We start from the raw sequence: 15,078 nt of genomic DNA, 5'->3' as shown, positions 1-15,078 counted from the left end.
CAATGATACTTAGATTCCGTTACTTAAAATGTTGCTACATAAGAAAAGCACACTCATACAAGCATGTCCCATTGGGAACTCCCTGATTTCGCCTAGAAATTTTGATTCTATTCGTGAAAATTTTTCTATATCCCGAAGAGTCCACTTATTACTACTGCGGCCTATTGGCAACTAACCGAAATCACCAAGTTACTGAGATTCGGCCATAAAATTTTGATAAATCTTTAAAAGCACACAATTACAAGAGCCTGCTACTGGGCCTTACTGTATTCACCAAGAAACAGTGTTTCAGTATGATAAAACATTGCTCTATCTTGAATAACAAGCTTATTACATGCGAATCCTATTGGGAACCTACTGAATTCACCATGATACTTAGAATCCGTTCCTTAAAATGTTGCTATATATTGAAAAGCACACTCACACAAGCATGTCCCATTGGGAACTCACTGAATTCGCCTAGAAATTTTGATTCCATTCATGAAAATTTTTCTATATCCCGAACAGTCCACTTATTACTACTGAGCGCTATTGGGAAGAAACTGAATTCACCAAGTTACTGAGATTCTGCTCAGGAAATTTTGATAAATCTTTAAAAGTACACATATTACAAGAGCCTTCTACTGGGAACTAACTAAATTCAAAGAAACAGTGCTTCAGTTCGTGAAAACATTGCTCTATCTTGAATAACAAGCTTATTACATGCGAATCCTATTGGGAAACTATTGAATTTACCATGATACTTATATTACGTTCCTTAATATTTTGCTATATATTGAAAAGCACTCATACAAGCATGTCCCATTGGGAACTCCCTGAATTCGCCTAGAAATTTTGATTTCATTCGTGAAAATTTTTCTATATCCCGAACAGTCCACTTATTACTACTGAGCGCTATTGGGAAGAAACTGAATTCACCAAGTTACTGAGATTCTGCTCACCAAATTTTGATAAATCTTTAAGAGCACAAAATTACAAGAGCCTGCTACTTGGAACTAACTGAATTCACAAAGAAACAGTGTTTCAGTTCGTTAAAACGTTGCTCTATCTTGAATAACAAGCTTATTACATGCGAATCCTATTGGGAACCTACTGCATTCACCATGATACTTAGAATCCGTTCCTTAAAATGTTGCTATATATTGAAAAGAACACTCATACAAGCATGTCACATTGGGAACTCCCTGAATTCGGCTAGAAATTTTGATTCCATTCGTGAAAATATTTCTATATCCCGAACAGTCCACTTATTACTACTGCGGCCTATTTGGAACTACCGGAATTCACGAATTTACTGAGATTCGGCTCAGTAAATTTTGATAAATCTATAAAAGTACACATATTACAAGAGCCTTCTACTGGGAACTAACTAGATTCACAAAGAAACAGTGTTTGAGTACGTTAAAACGTTGCTCTATCTTGAATAACAAGCTTATTACTTGTGAATCCTATTGGGACCTACTGAATTCACCATGATACTTAGATTCCGTTCCTTAAAGTGTTGCTATATATTGAAAAGCACACTCATACAAGCATGTCCCATTGGGAACTCACTGAATTCGCCTAGAAATTTTGATTCCATTCCTGAAAATTTTTCTATATCCCGAACAGTCCACTTATTACTACTGAGCCCTACTGGAAGATACTGAATTCACGAAGTATGTGAGATTCGGCTCAACAAATTTTGATAAATCTTTAAAGTATACATATTTCAAGAGCCTACTACTGGGAACTAACTGAATTCAAAGAAACAGTGCTTCAGTTCGTTAAAACGTTGCTCTATCTTGAATAACAAGCTTATTAATGCGAATCCTATTGGGAACCTACTGAATTCACCATGATACTTAGAATCCGTTCCTTAAAATGTTGCTATATATTGAAAAGCACACTCATACAAGCATGTCCCATTGGGAACTCACTGAATTCGTCTAGAAATTTTGATTCCATTCGTTAAAATTTTTCTATATCCCGAAGAGTCCACTTATTACTACTGCTGCCTATTTGGAACTACCCGAATTCACGAAGTTACTGAGATTCGGCTCAGGAAATTTTGATAAATCTTTAAAAGTACACATATTACAAGAGCCTGCTACAGGGAACTAACTAAATACACAAAGAAACAGTGTTTGAGTACGTTAAAACGTTGCTCTATCTTGAATAACAAGCTTATTACTTGTGAATCCTATTGGGACCTACTGAATTCACCATGATACTTAGATTCCTTTCCTTAAAATGTTGCTATATATTGAAAAGCACACTCATACAAGCATGTCCCATTTGGAACTCCCTGAATTCGCCTAGAAATTTTGATTCCATTAGTGAAAATTTTTCTATATCCCGAACAGTCCACTTATTACTACTGCGGCCTATTGGGAACTAACCGAATTCACCAACTTACGGAGAATCGGCTCACCAAATTTTGATAAATCTTTAAGCACACAATTACAAGAGCCTGCTACTGGGCCTTACTGAACTCACAAAGAAAAAGTGTTTCAGTTCGTTAAAACGTTGCTCTATCTTGAATAACATGCTTATTTCTTGCGAATCCTATTGGAGATCTACTGAATTCACCATGATACTTAGATTCCGTTACTTAAAATGTTGCTATATATTGAAAAGCACACTCATACAACATGTCCCATTGGGAACTCCCTGAATTCGCATAGAAATTTTGATTCCATTCCTCAATATTTTTCTATATCCCGAAGAGTCCACTTATTACTACTGCGGCCTAAGGGAACTAATCGAATTCACCAACTTACTGAGATTCGGCTCACCAATTTTGATAAATCTTTAAAAGCACACAATTACAAGAGCCGGCTCCTGGGCCTTATGAACTCACAAAGAAACAGTGTTTCAGTTCGTTAAAACGTTGCTCTATCTTGAATAACAAGTTTATTGCATGCGAATCCTATTGGGAACCGACTGAATTCACCATGATACTTAGATCCGTTCCTTACAATGTTGCTATATATTGAAAAGCACACTCATACAAGCATGTCATATTGGGAACTCACTGAATTCGCCTAGAAATTTTGATTCCATTCATGAAAATTTTTCTATATCCCGAACAGTCCACTTATTACTACTGCGGCCTATTTGGAACTACCGGAATTCACGAAGTTACTGAGATTCGGCTCAGGAAATTTTGATAAATCTATAAAAGTACACATATTACAAGAGCCTTCTACTGGGAACTAACTAGATTCACAAAGAAACAGTGTTTGAGTACGTTAAAACGTTGCTCTATCTTGAATAACAAGCTTATTACTTGTGAACCCTATTGGGACCTACTGAATTCACCATGATACTTAGATTCCGTTCCTTAAAATGTTGCTATATATTGAAAAGCACACTCATACAAGCATGTCCCATTGGGAACTCACTGAATTCGCCTAGAAATTTTGATTCCATTCCTGAAAATTTTTCTATATCCCGAACAGTCCACTTATTACTACTGAGCCGTACTGGAAGAAACTGAATTCACGACTTATGTGAGATTCGGCTCAACAAATTTTGATAAATCTTTAAAGTATACATATTACAAGAGCCTGCTACTGGGAACTAACTGAATTCAAAGAAACAGTGCTTCAGTTCGTTAAAACGTTGCTCTATCTTGAATAACAAGCTTATTAATGCGAATCCTATTGGGAACCTACTGAATTCACCATGATACTTAGAATCCGTTCCTTAAAATGTTGCTATATATTGAAAAGCACACTCATACAAGCATGTCCCATTGGGAACTCACTGAATTCGCCTAGAAATTTTGATTCCATTCGTTAAAATTTTTCTATATCCCAAAGAGTCCACTTATTACTACTGCGGCCTATTTGGAACTACCGGAATTCACGAAGTTACTGAGATTCGGCTCAGGAAATTTTGATAAATCTTTAAAAGTACACATATTACAATAGCCTGCTACAGGAAACTAACTAAATACACAAAGAAACAGTGTTTGTGTACGTTAAAACGTTGCTCTATCTTTAATAACAAGCTTCTTACTTGTGAATCCTATTGGGACCTACTGAATTCACCATGATACTTAGATTCCGTTCCTTAAAATGTTGATATATATTGAAAATCACACTCATACAAGCATGTCCCATTTGGAACTCCCTGAATTCGCCTAGAAATTTTGATTCCATTAGTGAAAATTTTTCTATATCCCGAACAGTCCTCTTATTACTACTGCGGCCTATTGGGAACTAACCGAATTCACCAACTTACGGAGAATCGGCTCACCAAATTTTGATAAATATTTAAGCACACAATTACAAGAGCCTGCTACTGGGCCTTACTGAATTCAAAAAGAAACAGTGTTTCAGTTCGTTAAAACGTTGCTCTATCTTGAATAACAAGCTTATTACTTGCGAATATTATTGGAGATCTACTGAATTCACCATGATACTTAGATTCCGTTACTTAAAATGTTGCTATATATTGAAAAGCACACTCATACAACATGTCCCATTGGGAACTCCCTGAATTCGCATAGAAATTTTGATTCCATTCCTCAATATTTTTCTATATCCCGAAGAGTCCACTTATTACTACTGCGGCCTAAGGGAACTAATCGAATTCACCAACTTACTGAGATTCGGCTCACCAATTTTGATAAATCTTTAAAAGCACACAATTACAAGAGCCTGCTCCTTGGCCTTACTGAACTCACAAAGAAACAGTGTTTCAGTTCGTTAAAACGTTGCTCTATCTTGAATAACAAGTTTATTACATGCGAATCCTATTGGGAACCTAGTGAATTCACCATGATACTTAGATTCCGTTCCTTAAAATGTTGCTATATATTGAAAATCACACTCATACAAGCATGTCCCATTGGGAACTCACTGAATTTGCATAGAAATTTTCTTTCCATTCGTGAAAATTTTTCGATATCCCGAACAGTCCACTTATTACTACTGAGCCCTTTTGGGAACTAAGTGAATTCACAAAGTTACTGAGATTCGGCTCACCAAATTTTGATAATCTTTAAAAGTACACATATTACAAGAGCCTGTACTGGGAACTAACTGAATTCATAAAGAAACAGTGTTTCAATTCGTTAAAACTTTGTTCTATCTTGAATAACAAGCTTATTACTTGTGAATCCTATTGGGACCCATTGAATTCACCATGATACTTAAATTCCGTTCCTTAAAATGTTGCTATATATTGAAAATCACACTCATACAAGCATGTCCCATTGGGAACTCACTGAATTAGCCTAGAAATTTTGATTCCATTCGTTAATATTTTCTATATACCGAAGAGTCCACTTATTACTACTGCGGCCTATTTGGAACTACCCGAATTCACGAAGTTACTGAGATTCGGCTCAAGAAATTTTGATAAATCTTTAAAAGTACACATATTACAAGAGCCTGCAAGAGTGAACTAACTAAATTCACAAAGAAACAGTGTTTCAGTTCGATAAAACATTGCTCTATCTTGAATAACAAGCTTATTACATGCGAATCCTATTGGGAATCTACTGCATTCACCATGATACTTAGAATCCGTTCCTTAAAATGTTGCTATATATTGAAAAGCACACTCATACAACATGTCCCATTGGGAACTCCCTGAATTCGCATAGAAATTTTGATTCCATTCCTCAATATTTTTCTATATCCCGAAGAGTCCACTTATTACTACTGCGGCCTAAGGGAACTAATCGAATTCACCAACTTACTGAGATACGGCTCACCAATTTTGATAAATCTTTAAAAGCACACAATTACAAGAGCCTGCTCCTGGGCCTTATGAACTCACAAAGAAACAGTGTTTCAGTTCGTTAAAACGTTGCTCTATCTTGAATAACAAGCTTATTACTTGCGAATATTATTGGAGATCTACTGAATTCACCATGATACTTAGATTCCGTTACTTAAAATGTTGCTATATATTGAAAAGCACACTCATACAACATGTCCCATTGGGAACTCCCTGAATTCGCATAGAAATTTTGATTCCATTCCTCAATATTTTTCTATATCCCGAAGAGTCCACTTATTACTACTGCGGCCTAAGGGAACTAATCGAATTCACCAACTTACTGAGATTCGGCTCACCAATTTTGATAAATCTTTAAAAGCACACAATTACAAGAGCCTGCTCCTGGGCCTTATGAACTCACAAAGAAACAGTGTTTCAGTTCGTTAAAACGTTGCTCTATCTTGAATAACAAGTTTATTGCATGCGAATCCTATTGGGAACCGACTGAATTCACCATGATACTTAGATCCGTTCCTTAAAATGTTGCTATATATTGAAAAGCACACTCATACAAGCATGTCATATTGGGAACTCACTGAATTCGCCTAGAAATTTTGATTCCATTCATGAAAATTTTTCTATATCCCGAACAGTCCACTTATTACTACTGCGGCCTATTTGGAACTACCGGAATTCACGAAGTTACTGAGATTCGGCTCAGGAAATTTTGATAAATCTATAAAAGTACACATATTACAAGAGCCTTCTACTGGGAACTAACTAGATTCACAAAGAAACAGTGTTTGAGTACGTTAAAACGTTGCTCTATCTTGAATAACAAGCTTATTACTTGTGAACCCTATTGGGACCTACTGAATTCACCATGATACTTAGATTCCGTTCCTTAAAATGTTGCTATATATTGAAAAGCACACTCATACAAGCATGTCCCATTGGGAACTCACTGAATTCGCCTAGAAATTTTGATTCCATTCCTGAAAATTTTTCTATATCCCGAACAGTCCACTTATTACTACTGAGCCGTACTGGAAGAAACTGAATTCACGACTTATGTGAGATTCGGCTCAACAAATTTTGATAAATCTTTAAAGTATACATATTACAAGAGCCTGCTACTGGGAACTAACTGAATTCAAAGAAACAGTGCTTCAGTTCGTTAAAACGTTGCTCTATCTTGAATAACAAGCTTATTAATGCGAATCCTATTGGGAACCTACTGAATTCACCATGATACTTAGAATCCGTTCCTTAAAATGTTGCTATATATTGAAAAGCACACTCATACAAGCATGTCCCATTGGGAACTCACTGAATTCGCCTAGAAATTTTGATTCCATTCGTTAAAATTTTTCTATATCCCAAAGAGTCCACTTATTACTACTGCGGCCTATTTGGAACTACCGGAATTCACGAAGTTACTGAGATTCGGCTCAGGAAATTTTGATAAATCTTTAAAAGTACACATATTACAATAGCCTGCTACAGGAAACTAACTAAATACACAAAGAAACAGTGTTTGTGTACGTTAAAACGTTGCTCTATCTTTAATAACAAGCTTCTTACTTGTGAATCCTATTGGGACCTACTGAATTCACCATGATACTTAGATTCCGTTCCTTAAAATGTTGATATATATTGAAAATCACACTCATACAAGCATGTCCCATTTGGAACTCCCTGAATTCGCCTAGAAATTTTGATTCCATTAGTGAAAATTTTTCTATATCCCGAACAGTCCTCTTATTACTACTGCGGCCTATTGGGAACTAACCGAATTCACCAACTTACGGAGAATCGGCTCACCAAATTTTGATAAATATTTAAGCACACAATTACAAGAGCCTGCTACTGGGCCTTACTGAATTCAAAAAGAAACAGTGTTTCAGTTCGTTAAAACGTTGCTCTATCTTGAATAACAAGCTTATTACTTGCGAATATTATTGGAGATCTACTGAATTCACCATGATACTTAGATTCCGTTACTTAAAATGTTGCTATATATTGAAAAGCACACTCATACAACATGTCCCATTGGGAACTCCCTGAATTCGCATAGAAATTTTGATTCCATTCCTCAATATTTTTCTATATCCCGAAGAGTCCACTTATTACTACTGCGGCCTAAGGGAACTAATCGAATTCACCAACTTACTGAGATTCGGCTCACCAATTTTGATAAATCTTTAAAAGCACACAATTACAAGAGCCTGCTCCTTGGCCTTACTGAACTCACAAAGAAACAGTGTTTCAGTTCGTTAAAACGTTGCTCTATCTTGAATAACAAGTTTATTACATGCGAATCCTATTGGGAACCTAGTGAATTCACCATGATACTTAGATTCCGTTCCTTAAAATGTTGCTATATATTGAAAATCACACTCATACAAGCATGTCCCATTGGGAACTCACTGAATTTGCATAGAAATTTTCTTTCCATTCGTGAAAATTTTTCGATATCCCGAACAGTCCACTTATTACTACTGAGCCCTATTGGGAACTAAGTGAATTCACAAAGTTACTGAGATTCGGCTCACCAAATTTTGATAATCTTTAAAAGTACACATATTACAAGAGCCTGTACTGGGAACTAACTGAATTCATAAAGAAACAGTGTTTCAATTCGTTAAAACTTTGTTCTATCTTGAATAACAAGCTTATTACTTGTGAATCCTATTGGGACCCATTGAATTCACCATGATACTTAAATTCCGTTCCTTAAAATGTTGCTATATATTGAAAATCACACTCATACAAGCATGTCCCATTGGGAACTCACTGAATTAGCCTAGAAATTTTGATTCCATTCGTTAATATTTTCTATATACCGAAGAGTCCACTTATTACTACTGCGGCCTATTTGGAACTACCCGAATTCACGAAGTTACTGAGATTCGGCTCAAGAAATTTTGATAAATCTTTAAAAGTACACATATTACAAGAGCCTGCAAGAGTGAACTAACTAAATTCACAAAGAAACAGTGTTTCAGTTCGATAAAACATTGCTCTATCTTGAATAACAAGCTTATTACATGCGAATCCTATTGGGAATCTACTGCATTCACCATGATACTTAGAATCCGTTCCTTAAAATGTTGCTATATATTGAAAAGCACACTCATACAACATGTCCCATTGGGAACTCCCTGAATTCGCATAGAAATTTTGATTCCATTCCTCAATATTTTTCTATATCCCGAAGAGTCCACTTATTACTACTGCGGCCTAAGGGAACTAATCGAATTCACCAACTTACTGAGATACGGCTCACCAATTTTGATAAATCTTTAAAAGCACACAATTACAAGAGCCTGCTCCTGGGCCTTATGAACTCACAAAGAAACAGTGTTTCAGTTCGTTAAAACGTTGCTCTATCTTGAATAACAAGCTTATTACTTGCGAATATTATTGGAGATCTACTGAATTCACCATGATACTTAGATTCCGTTACTTAAAATGTTGCTATATATTGAAAAGCACACTCATACAACATGTCCCATTGGGAACTCCCTGAATTCGCATAGAAATTTTGATTCCATTCCTCAATATTTTTCTATATCCCGAAGAGTCCACTTATTACTACTGCGGCCTAAGGGAACTAATCGAATTCACCAACTTACTGAGATTCGGCTCACCAATTTTGATAAATCTTTAAAAGCACACAATTACAAGAGCCTGCTCCTGGGCCTTATGAACTCACAAAGAAACAGTGTTTCAGTTCGTTAAAACGTTGCTCTATCTTGAATAACAAGTTTATTGCATGCGAATCCTATTGGGAACCGACTGAATTCACCATGATACTTAGATCCGTTCCTTAAAATGTTGCTATATATTGAAAAGCACACTCATACAAGCATGTCATATTGGGAACTCACTGAATTCGCCTAGAAATTTTGATTCCATTCATGAAAATTTTTCTATATCCCGAACAGTCCACTTATTACTACTGCGGCCTATTTGGAACTACCGGAATTCACGAAGTTACTGAGATTCGGCTCAGGAAATTTTGATAAATCTATAAAAGTACACATATTACAAGAGCCTTCTACTGGGAACTAACTAGATTCACAAAGAAACAGTGTTTGAGTACGTTAAAACGTTGCTCTATCTTGAATAACAAGCTTATTACTTGTGAACCCTATTGGGACCTACTGAATTCACCATGATACTTAGATTCCGTTCCTTAAAATGTTGCTATATATTGAAAAGCACACTCATACAAGCATGTCCCATTGGGAACTCACTGAATTCGCCTAGAAATTTTGATTCCATTCCTGAAAATTTTTCTATATCCCGAACAGTCCACTTATTACTACTGAGCCGTACTGGAAGAAACTGAATTCACGACTTATGTGAGATTCGGCTCAACAAATTTTGATAAATCTTTAAAGTATACATATTACAAGAGCCTGCTACTGGGAACTAACTGAATTCAAAGAAACAGTGCTTCAGTTCGTTAAAACGTTGCTCTATCTTGAATAACAAGCTTATTAATGCGAATCCTATTGGGAACCTACTGAATTCACCATGATACTTAGAATCCGTTCCTTAAAATGTTGCTATATATTGAAAAGCACACTCATACAAGCATGTCCCATTGGGAACTCACTGAATTCGCCTAGAAATTTTGATTCCATTCGTTAAAATTTTTCTATATCCCAAAGAGTCCACTTATTACTACTGCGGCCTATTTGGAACTACCGGAATTCACGAAGTTACTGAGATTCGGCTCAGGAAATTTTGATAAATCTTTAAAAGTACACATATTACAATAGCCTGCTACAGGAAACTAACTAAATACACAAAGAAACAGTGTTTGTGTACGTTAAAACGTTGCTCTATCTTTAATAACAAGCTTCTTACTTGTGAATCCTATTGGGACCTACTGAATTCACCATGATACTTAGATTCCGTTCCTTAAAATGTTGATATATATTGAAAATCACACTCATACAAGCATGTCCCATTTGGAACTCCCTGAATTCGCCTAGAAATTTTGATTCCATTAGTGAAAATTTTTCTATATCCCGAACAGTCCTCTTATTACTACTGCGGCCTATTGGGAACTAACCGAATTCACCAACTTACGGAGAATCGGCTCACCAAATTTTGATAAATATTTAAGCACACAATTACAAGAGCCTGCTACTGGGCCTTACTGAATTCAAAAAGAAACAGTGTTTCAGTTCGTTAAAACGTTGCTCTATCTTGAATAACAAGCTTATTACTTGCGAATATTATTGGAGATCTACTGAATTCACCATGATACTTAGATTCCGTTACTTAAAATGTTGCTATATATTGAAAAGCACACTCATACAACATGTCCCATTGGGAACTCCCTGAATTCGCATAGAAATTTTGATTCCATTCCTCAATATTTTTCTATATCCCGAAGAGTCCACTTATTACTACTGCGGCCTAAGGGAACTAATCGAATTCACCAACTTACTGAGATTCGGCTCACCAATTTTGATAAATCTTTAAAAGCACACAATTACAAGAGCCTGCTCCTTGGCCTTACTGAACTCACAAAGAAACAGTGTTTCAGTTCGTTAAAACGTTGCTCTATCTTGAATAACAAGTTTATTACATGCGAATCCTATTGGGAACCTAGTGAATTCACCATGATACTTAGATTCCGTTCCTTAAAATGTTGCTATATATTGAAAATCAAACTCATACAAGCATGTCCCATTGGGAACTCACTGAATTTGCATAGAAATTTTCTTTCCATTCGTGAAAATTTTTCGATATCCCGAACAGTCCACTTATTACTACTGAGCCCTATTGGGAACTAAGTGAATTCACAAAGTTACTGAGATTCGGCTCACCAAATTTTGATAATCTTTAAAAGTACACATATTAAAAGAGCCTGTAATGGGAACTAACTGAATTCATAAAGAAACAGTGTTTCAATTCGTTAAAACTTTGTTCTATCTTGAATAACAAGCTTATTACTTGTGAATCCTATTGGGACCCATTGAATTCACCATGATACTTAAATTCCGTTCCTTAAAATGTTGCTATATATTGAAAATCACACTCATACAAGCATGTCCCATTGGGAACTCACTGAATTAGCCTAGAAATTTTGATTCCATTCGTTAATATTTTCTATATACCGAAGAGTCCACTTATTACTACTGCGGCCTATTTGGAACTACCCGAATTCACGAAGTTACTGAGATTCGGCTCAAGAAATTTTGATAAATCTTTAAAAGTACACATATTACAAGAGCCTGCAAGAGTGAACTAACTAAATTCACAAAGAAACAGTGTTTCAGTTCGATAAAACATTGCTCTATCTTGAATAACAAGCTTATTACATGCGAATCCTATTGGGAATCTACTGCATTCACCATGATACTTAGAATCCGTTCCTTAAAATGTTGCTATATATTGAAAAGCACACTCATACAACATGTCCCATTGGGAACTCCCTGAATTCGCATAGAAATTTTGATTCCATTCCTCAATATTTTTCTATATCCCGAAGAGTCCACTTATTACTACTGCGGCCTAAGGGAACTAATCGAATTCACCAACTTACTGAGATACGGCTCACCAATTTTGATAAATCTTTAAAAGCACACAATTACAAGAGCCTGCTCCTGGGCCTTATGAACTCACAAAGAAACAGTGTTTCAGTTCGTTAAAACGTTGCTCTATCTTGAATAACAAGTTTATTGCATGCGAATCCTATTGGGAACCGACTGAATTCACCATGATACTTAGATCCGTTCCTTAAAATGTTGCTATATATTGAAAAGCACACTCATACAAGCATGTCATATTGGGAACTCACTGAATTCGCCTAGAAATTTTGATTCCATTCATGAAAATTTTTCTATATCCCGAACAGTCCACTTATTACTACTGCGGCCTATTTGGAACTACCGGAATTCACGAAGTTACTGAGATTCGGCTCAGGAAATTTTGATAAATCTATAAAAGTACACATATTACAAGAGCCTTCTACTGGGAACTAACTAGATTCACAAAGAAACAGTGTTTGAGTACGTTAAAACGTTGCTCTATCTTGAATAACAAGCTTATTACTTGTGAACCCTATTGGGACCTACTGAATTCACCATGATACTTAGATTCCGTTCCTTAAAATGTTGCTATATATTGAAAAGCACACTCATACAAGCATGTCCCATTGGGAACTCACTGAATTCGCCTAGAAATTTTGATTCCATTCCTGAAAATTTTTCTATATCCCGAACAGTCCACTTATTACTACTGAGCCGTACTGGAAGAAACTGAATTCACGACTTATGTGAGATTCGGCTCAACAAATTTTGATAAATCTTTAAAGTATACATATTACAAGAGCCTGCTACTGGGAACTAACTGAATTCAAAGAAACAGTGCTTCAGTTCGTTAAAACGTTGCTCTATCTTGAATAACAAGCTTATTAATGCGAATCCTATTGGGAACCTACTGAATTCACCATGATACTTAGAATCCGTTCCTTAAAATGTTGCTATATATTGAAAAGCACACTCATACAAGCATGTCCCATTGGGAACTCACTGAATTCGTCTAGAAATTTTGATTCCATTCGTTAAAATTTTTCTATATCCCGAAGAGTCCACTTATTACTACTGCTGCCTATTTGGAACTACCCGAATTCACGAAGTTACTGAGATTCGGCTCAGGAAATTTTGATAAATCTTTAAAAGTACACATATTACAAGAGCCTGCTACAGGGAACTAACTAAATACACAAAGAAACAGTGTTTGAGTACGTTAAAACGTTGCTCTATCTTGAATAACAAGCTTATTACTTGTGAATCCTATTGGGACCTACTGAATTCACCATGATACTTAGATTCCTTTCCTTAAAATGTTGCTATATATTGAAAAGCACACTCATACAAGCATGTCCCATTTGGAACTCCCTGAATTCGCCTAGAAATTTTGATTCCATTAGTGAAAATTTTTCTATATCCCGAACAGTCCACTTATTACTACTGCGGCCTATTGGGAACTAACCGAATTCACCAACTTACGGAGAATCGGCTCACCAAATTTTGATAAATCTTTAAGCACACAATTACAAGAGCCTGCTACTGGGCCTTACTGAACTCACAAAGAAAAAGTGTTTCAGTTCGTTAAAACGTTGCTCTATCTTGAATAACATGCTTATTTCTTGCGAATCCTATTGGAGATCTACTGAATTCACCATGATACTTAGATTCCGTTACTTAAAATGTTGCTATATATTGAAAAGCACACTCATACAACATGTCCCATTGGGAACTCCCTGAATTCGCATAGAAATTTTGATTCCATTCCTCAATATTTTTCTATATCCCGAAGAGTCCACTTATTACTACTGCGGCCTAAGGGAACTAATCGAATTCACCAACTTACTGAGATTCGGCTCACCAATTTTGATAAATCTTTAAAAGCACACAATTACAAGAGCCTGCTCCTGGGCCTTATGAACTCACAAAGAAACAGTGTTTCAGTTCGTTAAAACGTTGCTCTATCTTGAATAACAAGTTTATTGCATGCGAATCCTATTGGGAACCGACTGAATTCACCATGATACTTAGATCCGTTCCTTACAATGTTGCTATATATTGAAAAGCACACTCATACAAGCATGTCATATTGGGAACTCACTGAATTCGCCTAGAAATTTTGATTCCATTCATGAAAATTTTTCTATATCCCGAACAGTCCACTTATTACTACTGCGGCCTATTTGGAACTACCGGAATTCACGAAGTTACTGAGATTCGGCTCAGGAAATTTTGATAAATCTATAAAAGTACACATATTACAAGAGCCTTCTACTGGGAACTAACTAGATTCACAAAGAAACAGTGTTTGAGTACGTTAAAACGTTGCTCTATCTTGAATAACAAGCTTATTACTTGTGAACCCTATTGGGACCTACTGAATTCACCATGATACTTAGATTCCGTTCCTTAAAATGTTGCTATATATTGAAAAGCACACTCATACAAGCATGTCCCATTGGGAACTCACTGAATTCGCCTAGAAATTTTGATTCCATTCCTGAAAATTTTTCTATATCCCGAACAGTCCACTTATTACTACTGAGCCGTACTGGAAGAAACTGAATTCACGACTTATGTGAGATTCGGCTCAACAAATTTTGATAAATCTTTAAAGTATACATATTACAAGAGCCTGCTACTGGGAACTAACTGAATTCAAAGAAACAGTGCTTCAGTTCGTTAAAACGTTGCTCTATCTTGAATAACAAGCTTATTAATGCGAATCCTATTGGGAACCTACTGAATTCACCATGATACTTAGAATCCGTTCCTTAAAATGTTGCTATATATTGAAAAGCAC

The sequence above is a fragment of the Rattus norvegicus genome, chromosome 6 (genome assembly GCF_036323735.1).
Source record: "Rattus norvegicus strain BN/NHsdMcwi chromosome 6, GRCr8, whole genome shotgun sequence".
In the NCBI taxonomy this organism is placed as follows: Eukaryota; Metazoa; Chordata; class Mammalia; order Rodentia; family Muridae; genus Rattus; species Rattus norvegicus.
This window is presented reverse-complemented; position numbering follows the sequence as displayed.